Raw genomic sequence first — 18354 nt, forward strand, 5'->3', positions numbered from 1 at the left:
ACATATCTTGCGAACCATGGATGAAGGGTATCAGACGGATGCCATATTCCTTGACTTCCGGAAAGCGTTTGACTCGGTGCCCCACTGCAGACTCCTAACTTAGGTACGAGCATATGGAATTGGTTCCCAAGTATCTGAGTGACTCGAAGACTTCTTATGTAATAGAACCCAGTACATTGTCCTCGATGGTGAGTGTTCATCAGAGGTGAGGGTATCATCTGGAGTGCCCCAGGGAAGTGTGGTAGGTCCGCTGTTGTTTTCTATCTACATAAATGATCTTTTGGATAGGGTGGATAGCAATGTGCGGCTGTTTGCTGGTGATGCTGTGGTGTACAGGAAGGTGTCGTCGTTGAGTGACTGTAGGAGGATACCAGATGACTTGGACAGGATTTGTGATTGGTGTAAAGAATAGGAGTTAACTCTAAATACACTCCTGGAAATTGAAATAAGAACACCGTGAATTCATTGTCCCAGGAAGGGGAAACTTTATTGACACATTCCTGGGGTCAGATACATCACATGATCACACTGACGGAACCACAGGCACATAGACACAGGCAACAGAGCATGCACAATGTCGGCACTAGTACAGTGTATATCCACCTTTCGCAGCAATGCAGGCTGCTATTCTCCCATGGAGACGATCATAGAGATGTTGGATGTAGTCCTGTGGAACGGCTTGCCATGCCATTTCAACCTGGCGCCTCAGTTGGACCAGCGTTCGTGCTGGACGTGCAGACCGCGTGAGACGACGCTTCATCCAGTCCCAAACATGCTCAATGGGGGACAGATCCGGAGATCTTGTTGGCCAGGGTAGTTGACTTACACCTTCTAGAGCACGTTGGGTGGCACGGGATACATGCGGACGTGCATTGTCCTGTTGGAACAGCAAGTTCCCTTGCCAGTCTAGGAATGGTAGAACGATGGGTTCGATGACGGTTTGGATGTACCGTGCACTATTCAGTGTCCCCTCGACGATCACCAGTGGTGTACGGCCAGTGTAGGAGATCGCTCCCCACACCATGATGCCGGGTGTTGGCCCTGTGTGCCTCGGTCGTATGCAGTCCTGATTGTGGCGCTCACCTGCACGGCGCCAAACACGCATACGACCATCATTGGCACCAAGGCAGAAGCGACTCTCATCGCTGAAGACGACACGTCTCCATTCGTCCCTCCATTCACGCCTGTCGCGACACCACTGGAGGCGGGCTGCACGATGTTAGGGCGTGAGCGGAAGACGGCCTAACGGTGTGCGGGACCGTAGCCCAGCTTCATGGAGACGGTTGCGAATGGTCCTCGCCGATACCCCAGGAGCAACAGTGTCCCTAATTTGCTGGGAAGTGGCGGTGCGGTCCCCTATGGCACTGCGTAGGATCCTACGGTCTTGGCGTGCATCCGTGCGTCGCTGCGGTCCGGTCCCAGGTCGACGGGCACGTGCACCTTCCACCGACCACTGGCGACAACATCGATGTACTGTGGAGACCTCACGCCCCACGTGTTGAGCAATTCGGCGGTACGTCCACCCGGCCTCCCGCATGCCCACTATACGCCCTCGCTCAAAGTCCGTCAACTGCACATACGGTTCACGTCCACGCTGTCGCGGCATGCTACCAGTGTTAAAGACTGCGATGGAGCTCCGTATGCCACGGCAAACTGGCTGACACTGACGGCGGCGGTGCACAAATGCTGTGCAGCTAGCGCCATTCGACGGCCAACACCGCGGTTCCTGGTGTGTCCGCTGTGCCGTGCGTGTGATCATTGCTTGTACAGCCCTCTCGCAGTGTCCGGAGCAAGTATGGTGGGTCTGACACACCGGTGTCAATGTGTTCTTTTTTCCATTTCCAGGAGTGTATATATGAATGTAAATTAATGCAAATGAATTGGAATAAGACTTCTGTAATGTTTGAATACTCCATTAGTAGTGTAGCGCTTGATACAGTCACGTCGATTAAATATTTGGGCGTAACATTGCAGAGCGATATGAAGTGGGACAAGCATGTAATGGCAGTTGTGGGGAAGGCGGATTGTCGTCTTCGGTTCATTGGTAGAATTTTGGGAAGATGTGGTTCATCTGTAAAGGAGACCGCTTATAAAACACTCATACGACCTATTCTTCTGCTCGAGCGTTTGGGATCCCTATCAGGTCGGATTGAGGGAGGACATAGAAGCAATTCAGAGGCGAGCTGCTAGATTTGTTACTGGTAGGTTTGATCATCACGCGAGTGTTTCGGAAATGCTTCAGGAACTCGGGTGGGAGTCTCTAGACGAAAGGAGACGTTCTTTTCGTGAATCGCTACTGAGGAAATATTGAGAACCAGCATTTGAGGCTGACTGCTGCCAACTTACATTTCGCAGAAAGACCACAAAGATAAGATAAGAGAGACTATTGCTCGTACAGAGGCATATAGGCAGTCATTTTTCCCTCGTTCTGTTTGGAGTGGAACAAGGAGAGAATATGCTAGTTGTGGTACGAGGTACCCTCCGCCACACACCGTATGGTGGATTGCGGAGTATGTATGTAGATGTTGATGTAGATGCTGTGGTTCTCTGCTTACCTTGAATTCTGGGCAGTTGTATTTTCATTAAAGGTCACTGTCAACTTTTCTGCTGGTGTGTACCAATTGCTTGTCACATTTAAATTCCATGTCCTCTCAACTTGTATTTTGGTCAATTGCATTTTTTATTAACTTTCAGCGTCAACATTTCTGCTGATATCTACCAGTTGGGAGACATATTTAAGCTTCATGTCCTCCCAGCTTACATTGTATCTTGCGCAATTGCATATTCGTTTAAGAGACACTACCAATGTTTCTGTTGGTGTGTGAGCCACATTTAAATTACATACCTTTCCAGTTTTGTCTGTATTTTAGTGGATTGTTTATTTTGTTGTTTAAGGGATTTTTATTAAGGCTTATACACTGTTAAGGGCTTTCCTGCACCCCCAATCACTGGCGGACTTATCATCCTTTCTGTATTTTGGATGGGTGTTTTCCACATGTGTAACGGTTACCCAAGTCTGGAAATTGTTAGCACATTTAGTGGCGTTCATTGTAACTTATTTTGCTTATAAAATTGTGTGTTGAACCTGATTGCACCTGTGCCTACATGGTGCGACTTATCTCTTGTTATGGGGACTGTATACTTTCTGATGTGTTGTTTGAGGCTTTCCCGACGGACATGTTGTATATATGGAGATGGAGAAAAACGGCGAACTTCCATTCCTGTACGTGTTGGTACGGATAAAATAAGATGGCACATTATGTAAATTAAGTCACACAGTGTACCGTAAACCAACGCACACGGACTTATACTTACAGGCCATCAGCTGTAACCATCCTTCGCAACGAAGTGGCGTACTGAGAACGTTGGTCCACATAGCACGAGCCATATCAGACTCAGACAGCTTATCCAGTGAGCTACTCCATCTGCGTACCACTTTCCAACAAAATGGGTACTCCGAACGGGAGATTCGCCGTGCCTTACAACCGAACCGGGTTATCCAACGTGAGGAAGTGGAAGAAGGCGAAGAACAAAGGGGAATGGTCATCTTGCCATCTATCGGCGGTGTCTCTTCAAAAATAGGAAGATTATTGAAGAGACATAAAGTTAAATGTGTCTTTCGTCCGCCAGCAAAACTCAGAGCTCTCTTCGGCTCATCTAAGGACAGCCTTGGCCTAAGAAGAGCCGGTGTTTACGAGATTCCTTGTAGCTCCGGCATGTCGTACATCGGACAAACTTGTCGCACTGTAGAAGAGAGATGCACTGAACACCGACGCTACACTCGTCTGGAGCAACAAGAAAAGTCTGCAGTGGCCGAGCATTGTCTCAGCACAGGCCATTCTATGAATTATCAGCATACAAAAATTCTCGCATCGACGAGTTCGTACTGGGACAGTGTTATTAAGGAAGCAGTGGAAATACGTAGCTCGACGAATCTTGTAAACAGAGACACGGGCTTTCAGCTTAGTACAGCTTGGGATCCAGCAGTGGCCATATTGAAGGTTCTTCGAGCAGAGAGGAGTACTATTGTTCATAAGACGGACGACGATTCGCCACCAACATAAATATTCTGTTGGCAACGGGAGGATAATCAGGGCGCCTTCATGGACGCGCATTTTTGCTTGCGGCTTCCGACAGAGGTCGCTGGGGCGGCCGATGGCACCGCAGAGTAGCGACGGCAGCCTCCGCGCGTGCGCCTAAGTCTTTGGTTCGTCATCCTGTAGGTGGCGTTATTGTCCTTCCAGCTATCGGTTGTTATCGTCGCTATTGGCCATCGAATTTGGCGCCTCAAAGAAAACTAATGGAATAAAGGCATGTATTCAGTAGTGTGAAACAGAGAATTACTTTACAGAATATTGGTGAAGACCAGTGATACACAGAATTGATGCCCTGTTTCCCTGGAATATGTCGCACCACATAAAGCAAAGGGAAAAATAGGTACAGCGACTCTATTCCAAGACATTTCTTGAAAATATCATCACAAAAACGTAATGTGTTTAATGATAACTGAGAGATATGAATTTTATACAGGATTTTCACAGATTTTATGAACGTATTGAGTATTTGGAATGAAGACATTGGTAATGGAGGGGAAGACCCGGCGGACTGTATCAAACCTGTCAGGAGACTTACGGAACTAAAAGGAAATAAATAGTGCTTTTCATAACCTTCAACAATGCGATATCGAAACTCGCATGTGGATAGTGTGATGGAAATAAAAATTTCTGCACATGTTTCCTCTGTGTGTTGAGTTCCAGAAATGATACATACGTGACAGAATAAAGAAATAGACATACATAATAATCTACATCTATATCTATACAACACAAGCAACCGTGTGATGTGCTGCGGAGGGTACTTACGTTAAATCTGATCCCCTTTCTTTGTTCCATACGCGATAGTGTAAAGTTTAAGAAGAATGTAACACTAACGAGAGAATCAAATTAACAAAGGACATAATGCTAACGTGAGTGTGTTGTGAGCGCATGATAAGCCCGAATATCACAATAGCATTTAAAACATTTTATGTGAGAATCAACAGCTGTATTCGAGCTAAACGGTTTTTGATTTCAAACTGTCTGCCCCCGGTAGCTGAGTGGTCAGCTCCACAGATGTCAATTCTAAGGGCCCGGGTTCGATTCCCGGCAGGGTCGGAGATTTTCTCCGCTCAAGGACTGGGTGGTTGTGTTGTCCTAATCATCATCATTTCATCCTCCTCGACGCGCAAGTCGCTGAAGTGGCGTCAAATCGAAAGACTTGCACCTGGCCAACGGTCTCCCCGACGGGAGGCCCTAGTCACACGGCATTTTATTTTTATTATAAACTTAGAGCAACAGAAAAGATTACTTGTAACAGGAGGAAAGTAGTGAGCAGTTGGGTTTTAACATTGAATAAATTACAAAATTTCGTCATAGAGAAGCAGCTACGACAATAATGTACGAAACGTTGCTTGACTGAATTTGGTGCGCGCCAACACATAAGCAAACAACGATACCGTACCGCTGATAGAAGCGGAAATCTGCGTGATTGTACTACTTTATTATTCGGTCTGGTTACAACTGGAAGTGATAAATGGATTTTTCGTTCTAGAGAGCAAGAGCACGTACAGATTCAGTGACCAGTTACCTTCGTGGTTGGATGTGAGACGACCATATAAGCGTGACATCCGTCTAGATTTAACAACAACAATACTCAGAAGATTCGCATTCAACAAACAAGAAATACATCAAGTTAATGTGAAGAAGTTCATAGAAGTAGGTTTTTCTTTTTTATTGGTGGTTGCACGTACCGGGAATCCCTGGTTCGAAGCCCTTCGGCAGAAGCAACTTTTGGAACCCATACGTACTCTTGTCAAGAACCTAAGAGTTCCGTTCTTTCGGGAGACCTAATTTAGTTGCAAAACGGTATTTAGAAGGCCCCTCCACGCAGCACTCTTGAAATATATAACGCATTCTTGAAAACAGTTATCAATACTTTTCATAGGGCCTCAGTTTTTTATGTCAATTAGGATACATCGCGAGTACTCGTAAGCCATTTATTCGGTTGATAATGATACCCACCAAATTTTCGGATCACTATTAAATACAGAGGAACTGTTAGTGAGTTTATTGATATTCGGTTCTGTCCTATTCTTATTTTATATTTTCATCAAGGCTATGGGACTAGTAAACATGCTCGTATAACTAAGGATGGAACGGAACAGACTCTATTGACGAAAAACGATGTATCCCAGTCTGTCCACGTGATTATGACAGATCGGAGAAAGTTGTTATGTTGAGTTGCGTCTCCATTCCTTCCAAGCTAATTACGTAAGTGTCAACGAGATATGTCTCAAATACTAAGATACAGTGTCATACCTCATAAGTTAATAAGAGGCGGGTCTAATCCACCATGGTACACAAAACACGTCAGAACACTGTTGCAGAAACAACGAAAAAACATGCCAAATTCAGAAGAACGCAAAATCCCCAAGACTGACTAAGTTTCACGGAAGCTCGAAATTTAGAGCGGACGTCAATGCGAGACGCTTTTAATAGTTTCCACAGTGAAACATTGTCTCAAAATATGATAGAAAACCCAAAGATATTATGGTCGTATGTAAAGTACACCAGCGGCAAAAACTGTCTATACCGTCAGTGCTTCATAGCGATGGAAATGTTACCGATGATGGTGCCCCTAAAGTGGAGTTACTAAATACGTTTTCCGTAATTCCTCACGAAAGAAGACGAATTAAATATTCCAGAATTCGAAACCCGAACAGCTGTTATCATGACTGACATAAAAGTAAATATCTTAGGTCTTGCGAAACAACTCAAATTCCTTAAGAAAGGCCAGTCTTCCGGTCCAGATGGTATACAAATCAGGTTCTTTCAGAGTATGCAGACACAATAGCGCCTTTCTTAGCAATCATATACAACCGCTCACTTGACGAAAGGTCTGTTTCCAAAGACTGGAAAGTAGGACAGGTCACACCAATATTCAAGAAAGAAAATAGGAGTAACCCATTGAATTAGAGACCAATATCACTGACCTAAATTTGCAGTAGGGTTTTGGAGCATATACTGTGCTCGAACATTATGAATCAACTTGAAGAAAATGACTTATTGATAGATTACCAGCACGGACTCAGAAAATATGGTTCTTGTGTAACATAGCTAGCTCTTTATTTCCATCAAGTAATGAGTGCTGTCGACAAGGGATCTCACATCGACTCCATTTTCCTAAATTTCGAGAAGGCTTTTGATAACGTTCCTCACAAGCGACTCTTAATCAAATTGCGTGCATATGGAGTATCGTTTCAGTTGTGTGTCTGGATTCGTGATTTCCTCTCAGAGAGGTCACAGTTTGTGGTGATAGCCGGTAAATAATCGACAAGAAAAAAGTGATATCTGGCGTTCCGCAAGGTAGTGTCATAGCCCCTCTGCTATTCCTGATTTACATAAATGACCTATGTGATAATCTGAGCAGGCCCCTTATATTGTTTGCAGACGACGCTGCAATTTACTGTCTAGTAAAATCATCAAATGGTCTAGAGAGAATTTCTGTATGGTGCGAAAACTGACAATCGGCACTAAACAAAGAAAAGTGAGAGGGCATCCTCATGGGTACTAAAAGAAATAAGATAAATCTTGGGTATACGATAAATCGCACATATTTAATAGCTGCCAAATCGACTAAATACCTAGGATTTACAGTTACTGGCCACGTGGGATTAGCCGAGCGGTCTATGGCGCTGCAGTCACGGACTGTGCGGCTGGTCCCGGCGGAGGTTCGAGTCCTCCCTCGGGCATGGGCGTGTGTGTTTGTCCTTAGGATAATTTAGGTTAAGTAGTGTGTAAGCTTAGGGACTGATGACCTCCCATAAAATTTCACACACATTTGAACATTTGAATTACAATTACTAGCAACTTATACTGGAAAGATCTCATAGATAATGTAGTGGGAAAAGTGAAACAAAAACTGCGCTTTGTTGGCAGAACACTTAGAAGATGCGACAAACCCACTAAAGAGACAGCCTACAGTACATTTGTCCGTCCTGTGCTGCAATACTGCTGCGCGGTGTGGCAACCTTACCAGGTAATATTGAAGGAGGATATTGAAAAAGTGCAAATTAGGGCAACACGTTTTGTGTTATCGCGCAATAGGGGTGAGAGTGTCACTGATATGATACGCGAGTTGGGGTGGCAGTCACTGAAACAAAGGCGGTTTGCTTTGCGGCGAGATCTATTCACGAAATTTCAATTACCAAGTTTCTCCTACGAATGCGAAAATATTTTGTCGACACCCATGGAGAAATGATCATCATAATAAAATAAGAGATCTTGCGTAAAGCAACGGAACTACTACCGCTGAGAAAAAAGAAAAAAACATGCATGGCGGAATGACAACTGTGAAAACGCCCTTAAAACACGCAGATTTCTCCTCCAGAAATACAGCAGCAAGAAAAGGCCAGAAACACAACAAAAGTTCTTCAAAGTACAGAAAGAAACAGCCAGAACCATCAGACAAACCAAGAGAAGATGCCTAAACGAACAACTGAAAAAACCGGAGAGTGACTTTCGGAATTACAATATAAGGGATTTCTACAGGGCATTTTCAAATAGGATACGAGGATACACATCACAAAATCTCTGCTTTAAGAAACAGAATGGAAAATTAGCACTTACTAATGAAGAAAACTGCAAAGAACGCGCATTTTACTTCACCAATTTACTAAATTGTCCGAACCCACAGAAAGATTCCCACTTATTGAACCCGCACACACCAACCAAGACTCGATACCATCCTCAAAAGAAGAAATCCTCAGGCACATCCACCGTCTCGAAAACAACAAAGCGGCTGGTGAAGACAACATAGTAGCAGAATTAATGAAAAAATTAGGGCCTAACTCACTTGAGGAGCTCACGGAAATTGTTAAAGAAATTTGGATTACGGAAGAAATACCTGATGATGGGAAGAGTGCTCTTATCCATCCCCTGCACAAAAAAGGAGACAGAACGGATGTCAACTACTACCGAGGGATTTCACTTCTACCAGTCACCTACAAGATCTTCTCTTCATGCCTATTGCCGAGAACACAGGAACAAATTGAACACAAGATTGGGGAGTATCAAGCGAGTTTCCGACACGGACGTTCCTACTATGAACAAATTTTTAATCTAAAAACAACGTTGAAATACAGAGCTATTAGACATAATCCCACCATATGTACATTCATCGACTTCAAGAAGGCGTATGACTCAGTCTACCGTACATCCCTTGTGAACACACTGATAAAACTCTGACTTGAGCAGAAAACACGTAAGCTCATTGAACAGAATTGGAGATACTTTAAGATTATGTTGGCTCTATCTCCAATTCTGTTCAATATCGTTTTGGGCAAAGTCACAAGAGAATGGGAGAGTGAGCTTAGAAAACGTGGCCTAGGGAAACCAATGAAGTCTGGAAGAAAAACTAAAATCATCTGCCTAGCCTTTGCCGATGACCTTGCAATTTGGACAGACGGACAAAATGCAATACATTAAATAGAAATACTCGAAGAATGCGCAGATGTTGGCTTGCAAAATTCTTTTGAGAAAGCGGAATTTATATGTACACTCTTAAACTTACAGAATCTCACCACAAAATATGGACGGATGAAGTGTTCCACATTTTAAATACCTGGGGAAAATTTTGGATCCCACTGGACTAGAAAAAAATCTCAAGAAATTAGGGCACAGGAACTAAAGAGACCCTACGGTCGAACACACCAACTTTACAACAAAAGGTGCATGTCCGTGCATGCAAAAATCAGGCACTACAGCACTGTCATTAAACCCGAGGTGCTATACGCAACAGAAACCTTGTCACTCCATAACAAGATGCTACTACAAAATCTACAAAAAGAAGAACGGAAGAACATTAGGAAAACCCTAGGACCACGATAAACTCAAGCTGGATATAGACTGCAAACCTACAAAACTACAGAGAAAATTTCAAATATTGCTGCTGACATTAGAAAAAGACGCCTAAAATTCTATGGACACAGACTCTCTGAGTATAGACTCACACGCTAGATACTCACAGCCACTGAACACCTTAAAGGTATGGCATGGGCCGAACAAGTACGAAGAGACCTTACTGATGCTCAACTCACCATTCAGGACACTACCGACCGTAACATCTACAGAAGCAAAATAGACAAGTGGGAAGTCCAGCCAGACACAAGAGCCAAAAAGACCGGTACAAAGTGGATGGATAAAAGAAAGAAAGCCATGAGTGAAAAAATGAAGGCCTCATGGAAAAACCGCAGGAGGAACTGTAGAAGCTTCACGTGATCCACAAAGGGTCTACTACATGTATAATAATAAATAAGAGAAATAAGAGCTCGAACGCAAAGATTTAGGTGTTCCTTTTTCACACTTGCCATTCAAGAGTGGAATGGTAGGGAAGTAGTATGAAAATGGTTCTGTGAACCCTCTGCCAGGCACTTAAGTGTGAATTGCAGAGTACCCATGTAGATGTAGATGTAGATGTGGACAGCAACTGTCTGTGGTTATACGTATTTGTCCTCGCAGTTATTATTTCAGACATGATGGAGGTGTGCGAGAGATAGAATTTCAGACAATTATTATCACCTTTAAATACGTAATATTAATGACAGAGGAAGTTTCTAATCATCTAGCAGAGGCTGAGAAAATAAAAACATAGTCATACCATTATAGAGCTACCATAGAGGCTGTGTGTTATCAGCAATTGTCAGTCAGTGCATTTGACGTTGTGAGTCATACTTCACTCAGAGTTGTTCGGCGAAACATGTTGACATATTTCGTTTGGAATGAAGATATGAAGCTTACTTCCGATCTCATACATTATGAAGCTGTAGTACTTTTGAGCAATGCCCGTAGACGACGTATAACAAACTCTTGTGAATATTTTACGATCCGTAGCCGAATGCCAACACTGACGCGCGCTCCCATTAAAATTCGAGCAGCTGCCTCTGGATGTCCGTCACATAATCCTAATGACTAGGAATTTTGGAGACTAAAAACGCTGTTTCAGTTGTCCTCCTGAGAATGCTAGGTAGTGTTTGCGTCGCGACATTCGAGGACCTTCCGCAAACAGATTACAAAACGCATACGAGCGGCTCATACTCTAAAGCCTAAGTTTCACTGAAATACAAGTGGAAAGAGCTCTCTGCAGGTGTCAGTGAAAAAGTTGCTACAAAATTGCTGCACATGTGCTTAAAGAGGACATTTCCAATGAGATAGGCAGGAGGCACCGCTGATGTTCAATAAAATGGACGAAGTAAGAGACTGAAAAGAAAAGATTCTGTACGAGTATAACCTTATAGGTGCAAGGAAGATTCCACATTTTTTTGTCCGCAGCTCGTGGTATAGTGCCTAGCGTTGGACCACGGGGTCCTGGGTTCGATTCTCAGCCAGGTTTGAAATTGCTATATATACTTTCACTAATGAAATATTAAATGCTCTCAGTAACCGGAAGTCTCCCGTTGGGATTTTTAGTGATCTCTCAAAGGCTTTTGATTGTGTAAATCATAGAACTAGATAAGCTCAAGTACTGTGGTATGAATGGGACAGTGCTCAAATGGTTTAAATCATACCTAACTGGAAGAGTGCAGATAGTTGAAATAAGCAAAAAGCTAGTGATATCTCAAATTGGGGAACAATCAAGAATGGGGTGCCACAAGGTTCGGTTTTGGGTCCTCCTCTGTTCGTAATATATATTAATGATTTGCCCTTCAATATTCACGAGGATGCAAAGCTGGTAGTTTTTGTCAATGATACAAGTATAGCTATCACACCCAACAGACAAGAATTAACTGGTGAAATTGTAAACGATGTTTTTCAGAAAAACATTAAGTGATTCTCTGCAAATGGGCACTCATTAAACTTTGATAAAACACAGAAAATACATTTCCACACAGTAATAAATATAGACTTCGATCAGAAATCGGTAGCTAAGGCAGAATATTCAGAATTTCTAGGTGTATGCATTGATGAGGGGTTGAACTGCAAAAAAACCCACTGAAGATCTGTTGAAACGTTTGAGTTCAGCTACTTATGCTCTGCTTTCCCTAATCCAGGGAGGGGCCTAGAAAAGGTGGCCTAAACGTAGCCCGTCTCAACCCAGCACAAGTGGCAAACTGCGGTCACTTGTTCACTAACATATGCGGTCAAAAAAATAATAAAATCAACAGTTACCTTAAATATCTAATGATTGGAGTCTGGAACGTCCGTACTAACGACGATAATCAGTGCCCAGAGAGAAAGACAGGACTTATCGCAAGGGAATTGGCTAGATATAACATCGATATTACCGCCATAAGTGAAACACATCTTAGTGACTCTGGACAGTTATGTGAACCGCTCGGAGGTTATACCTACTACTGGAGTGGAAAATCATCCACTGAAAGGGCGGAAAGTGGGGTAGGCTTTGCCATACGCAATAAATTGGCATGTTCACCAACAGAACTCCCAAAAGGTATCAGTGACAGAATAATAACACTCAGACTTCACCTGGCATCCAAGAAATATCTTCACTTGATCAATGTATACGCACCTACATTGCCATCTCCGGATGAAGAGAAGAACAAGTTCTACCAAGACCTCCGACATGTCCTTAGGGATATTCCTTCTGCAGATAAACTTCTGTTACTTGGTGATTTTAATGCTCGTGTTGGGAATGATTTCAGTGCTTGGAATGGAGTCCTCGGTCGCCATGGGATTGGAAAATGCAACTCGAATGGTTTGGATCTTCTAACTCTATGTGCCGAGTTTGAACTCTGTCTGACAAATACATATTTTCGTCTGCCTGAAAAATATAAAACGACATGGATGCATCCGCGATCTAAACACTGGCACCTTCTGGATTATGTGATAGTACGGAAAAAAGATCTTGGTGACGTACTGGTCACACGTGCAATGAGAGGCGCTCAGGGATGGACAGACCATCGACTCGTGAGGTCCTAATTAAACATAACTTTGAAGGAACCACGCCGAGCTTCTCACAAAATACCAACAAAATTGTCCTGCAAAATCTTGGCCAATGATCAGACTATGAGAGCAAAACTGGATGAAAAATTTGGTGTCGATGGCCTTTCGATATCTGAATCCGCCCCTGTAGATGAAAAGTGGAGTGCATACGCTAGCAGACTGCGTGGCTGTGCTTCAGAAGTCCTGGGAAAGCCTCAGAAGAAGCACCAGGACTGGTTTGACGACTCAGATCCAGAGATCAGAAATCTAATTAATGATTTCAGAACCTCTCTTCGCACCCCTGATGATAACAAGCGTAGAGCAGCGTATTACAATCTGAAAGTGAAGGTACGTGCTCTCAAAGACAGTTGGTGGGCAAATAAAGCAAATGAAATACAGTTATATGCCGACACACACCAAACGGGCAGATTCTTTGAGTCCCTGAAAACTATCTTTGGTCCAAGAATTGGGAAGATAGCACCAGTCTATAACAAAGATAAAAGTTGTCGGCTGACGCAACAGAGTGACATCCTGTCTCGGTGGGCGGAACATTTTAATGACGTTCTTAATCCCGACCATCAGACAACCGATATTCCATACATAGAAGCACTTGAAGACCTGCCAGTTGAGGAACAACTTGCGGATGCCCCTTCCTACGATGAATTCATTTCAGCACTGGCTAAGTTGAAAAATGACAAAACAGCAGGATTAGATAACTTGCCATCAGAGCTATATAAATATGGGGGGCCAAACATCAAGAAACCTTTGTTTGCTCTGATCTCAAGGATTTGGGAGTATGAAATGATTCCACAAGACTGGAAAGATGCTTGTATTTCCAAGATCTACAAAGCCAAGGGTGACATAACAGACTGCAGCTCCCACAGGGGCATTTCTCTTCTCTCAGCAGCGGGAAAAGTCCTTGCCCACATAATTAACACCCGGTTAACACACTTTGCAGAAAAACTGCTACCAGAGACCCAGTGTGGCTTTCGCCCAAACAGAGGCACAGTGGATGCCATATTTGTTGTCAAACAAATGCAAGAGAAAAGCTTAGAGCAACATCGGCCTTTGTTCATGTGCTTTGTAGACCTGGAAAATGCTTTTGATCGTGTCCCACGGGAAGCTCTCTGGATCATACTAAAGAAAACTGGGTGCCCTGACAAAATTGTCAGTTTGATTCGGCAGTTTCATGAAAACATGATGGCAAAAATCCGCCATGAGGACAAGCTCTCAGAACAGTTTCCCGTGACATGCGGTGTAAAACAAGGCTGTGTTCTGGCTCCCACACTCTTCTCACTTTACTTCGCAGTTGTTATGAGAGACGCGACCAAAGCCTGTAGTAATCAAATTAGTCTCGACACAAGGACAGACAAAAGTGTCTTCAACATCTCTCGCCTCAGAACAAAAAGTCGCGTAACCAAACTATCCATCTTAGAGATTCTCTACGCGGATGATGTATGCATGAAGGCTAATTCTTGCGAAATTCTTCAGACTTACATAAATCTGTTAAATGCCTCCTGCAGAAGATTTGGCTTAGCCATTAGCATCACCAAGACGCAAGTTCTCAAACAGCCACTTAGAGCTCTTAATGCAGATGACTCCAGTATTGAGATAAATAACAAACCCTTGCAAAATGTGTCAAATTTCAAATACCTGGGAAGCCAAATTAGAAGTGACAACAGCCTGACAACGGAAATCGCAGCGCGTATAGCCAGCGCAGCCTCAGCCTTCGGTAAGCTTAATGACCGAGTATGGAAATCACATGATCTCAAACTACAAACAAAAATTGGAGTCTACAAAGTAGTAGTATTATCCACCTTACTCTATGCCTCAGAAATCTGGTGCTGTTACAAAGCTGACATTAAGAAGCTAGATAAATTTCATCTTCGATGTCTGAGATCAATTCTGCGCATCAAATGGGAATACCGTGTCCCAAACACGGAGATTTTGCGCCGCGTGAAACTCGCTGGTATTGAAGCTTTAATAATGAAACATCAACTGAGATGGAGTGGTCACATAGTACGTATGGATGACAGTAGGCTACCTAAAGCGGTGTTCTACTCGCAGCTCTGGTGCGGGAAGAGGAGGAAAGGTGGTCAACACCTGCGATATAAAGACACCATTAAACGCCACCTTGCAGCCTGTGGCATTCCAAGCAACCGTTGGGAGGAGCTAGCATTGCGCCGATCGTAGTGGCGATCAACTGTACATAAGAGCATCGAAAAATTCGAGCAAAAGCGTCTAATGAACCTGGATGCTAAAAGAGAGCTCCGAAAATCTCAGCTCAAGCCTGTCTACACGTATACTTACAACTCTGCTGGTCAACTTCACTGTGCTTCATGCAACAGGATATTCAGAGCGAAATTCGGATTCGCGAGCCACATCCGAGCCTACCACAACAAGGACAGAGAAGACAGACGGAGTCGTTGTCGCCGGACACGGCGAGGAGGACATCATCATCATGCTATTAGTGTCACTGCAAATTTTGGCGATATACATCTCAGTAAATTAGCTTACCACACCTATTTTCATTCTCTGCTTTCGTATGACATCATATTCTGGGGTAACTCATCGTTGAGTATAAGAGTGTTCATTGCTCAAAAGCGTGTAATCAGAATAATTGCTCGAGCTCATCCAAGATCATCCTGCAGACACTTATTTAAAGAGCTAGAGATCTTCACTGTAGGCTCACAATATATATATATATATATATATATATATATATATATATATATATATATATATATATATATATATTCACTTATGAAATTTGTTATTAACAATCCAAACGAATTCAATAGTAATAGCAGTGTACATGGCTACGAGGAGAAAGGATGATCTTCACTACTCAAAATTAAATCCAACTTTTATTTGAATAATTCTTGTAAAGCTCATCAATCGTCCATAAAAAATTATAAAAAAGTTTTACTCCTCAAAGTTCTTTGTTTGTTTTCTTTACTACAAGTTGTTCCAAGAGCAGAAGGTATGTTATCATGTACGACTGAGATTTTATATGCCTTAGATAAATAAATTACACTTTTATTATTTTTTTTTCAAAATAAGCCTTTTTGAAACAGATCAGTTGTTTAGGGTAGAAAATGACTGTATTGGAGCAGAAATATTTTAATTATTTGTCTCTGAATGTACACAAACAATAAAGCCATTATTCACTAACAGTACATTACATATATTGTTCAAAAATTAATACCCTAAGGAAAAATTTATCATTCTTAATCCTTTATAGAGATTCCTTCTGCCACAGCTGCCATCACAATCTCTTCATAAAATTGATCTTCACCTTCGAAAATAAGCATTTGAAGCATCTTGATGTCCAGCAACTTGCTCCATGTCATTGGTACATTTCCTGAAGGTCTTGAATAACATACCGTGGCATTTAGAACGTGCTCTCAACGAGACCTTTACTGTTTCACATCGTGTGATGTAACCATTCATTCATTCCTCTAAAGATTAAATAACGCAATGTAGCAAAGGAAAATATAACGTGCATTTTGAGAGTTGTGTTGAGTCCCTATACACAAAGGTCTTGTTGTTACAATGCATCTGCCATTATCTGAGACTGTGAATTTATGAAAATGCACCTATTTCAGAATTAATTTTCCAGGTTGAGAACTTTTCAATGGTCATTTCGATAAGTTCATGGTTGGGTAGTATTCATTGTGCGAGTCCGAAAACCCTATCACAGTGCAAAGACCTTTGCCCTCTCAGTGGAAATAACTGCTGAATTTTGCGGAATTTCCCGGTATCTGTGAGTGACAGCAAGTGACGGCAGAATATATGGTTTTTGTTTTGTGCTGTGCAGTTGTCGGAAAAGAGTTTCAGTTCGTTATGCACTCTGTACTTGTATAGAAAAGCACAATACTTAGTTACAACGCCCGTGACCACACCCTTTATAGTACTTATGCCCTGAATACAAAACATATTCCGTGTTAGCTGCCTATAATAAAAGACTTCTTGTAGAGCTATTCCAGGAAGGGAAACATTCTGTATCAACTCTTAAACACAGGGGTATTATGTTACTTTCCTTTTCCTCTCTTCAGAGCCATTTTATAATATAGTAAAACGTTTTACTTGACCATTAATGTAGCTGCTGCAGTGCGCTCTGCTGCGTCGTTGAGGTGGAAACATTTCAACTTCGCATTCATCGTTTCACAGGTGCAGAATGTCCCCACCACAACTACACCGAATTTGAAATTTAAGATATTGTAGTAGTTATCCTAGTAGTTCCAATAACTGACTATCACATCTGGCTCTTTCTCACAAAACGATTTCCACATTTGCGTTATCAATAACTCTTGAGCCAAGTAATGGAGCATCTTCCCACAATAATGGGACTCCTTCACATGTAACGAATTGATTTTCGGTCTTATTCTCATGTGAACAGTGTGAGTTATGATACTTGAGATGCCTTTTCCGTTTTGCCTATTAAGTTGCCTTAAGATCACACAAACTTCGTACTTGTTCAATATTTATAGCAACAGCTGAGAGAAATGCATGAGAGCAAACTTTCTTTTTTGTTGTCCTGTTGAGAAAGTGATACTTTGAGGTAGCTGCGTTTGATCGTGTTCCCTTCCTTCGTGGATGACATTGATTAACTTCGTATAAGTTAATTAAGGCCTTGAGATATTAGTATTACTCACATTTTTTGTAGAATTTGGTGAGAATATCCAAATAATTCTCTTCCTCAAGTGACCCCCAGTTATCTTCCTGCATTAAAGAAAAGAATCATAGGTTGGTAAATAACACATCGACAAGCTGGGATGAGAGTATTGTTGCATCTAATATCCTTGTGTCTGGTGTGTCACAACAAAACTTTTACGCTGAATATACATGAAAGCATTAGTAAGAGAGTCGCCTTTCTGATTATTTCATTCCTTTAAGCTTCTCTTGCTAGTGTTGCTTTAGTATGTTTCAGTAATTGTTTTCTTTCTATGTCCAATGATACCTGTTGTAACACTGTTCAAAACTTTACTTCTTGCTGTATATCTTTCCCGTAACTATTATACACATCAAAATCCATAACGTTTTAATTCAAGCAGATGTGTGTAAAGCAGAACAGACGCTGACATTAATTTGCCATGAGTAATGCACAGCTGCCTGAGAGATAGCCACTGCCATGAGGTGGATTTGCATAGAACGGACTTCAGTCAGTAACTGAAGCCCTTTGTAACCAATGCCAGTTATTTGTGGGTGGCTGTACCTTCTCAGGAATGCAACAATTGTGCATATCTATCCCATGTAGATCTTCATACGGAGACACAAAGCAGGAAAGAAGTAGAAAATGCAAAAATGTTTACAGAAGGCGTTTAAACTGATTCATTTATCACGGCATTTCGGCTACATCTGCATATTTTCGTCCCTC

Source organism: Schistocerca nitens, chromosome 6 (genome assembly GCF_023898315.1).
Source record: "Schistocerca nitens isolate TAMUIC-IGC-003100 chromosome 6, iqSchNite1.1, whole genome shotgun sequence".
In the NCBI taxonomy this organism is placed as follows: Eukaryota; Metazoa; Arthropoda; class Insecta; order Orthoptera; family Acrididae; genus Schistocerca; species Schistocerca nitens.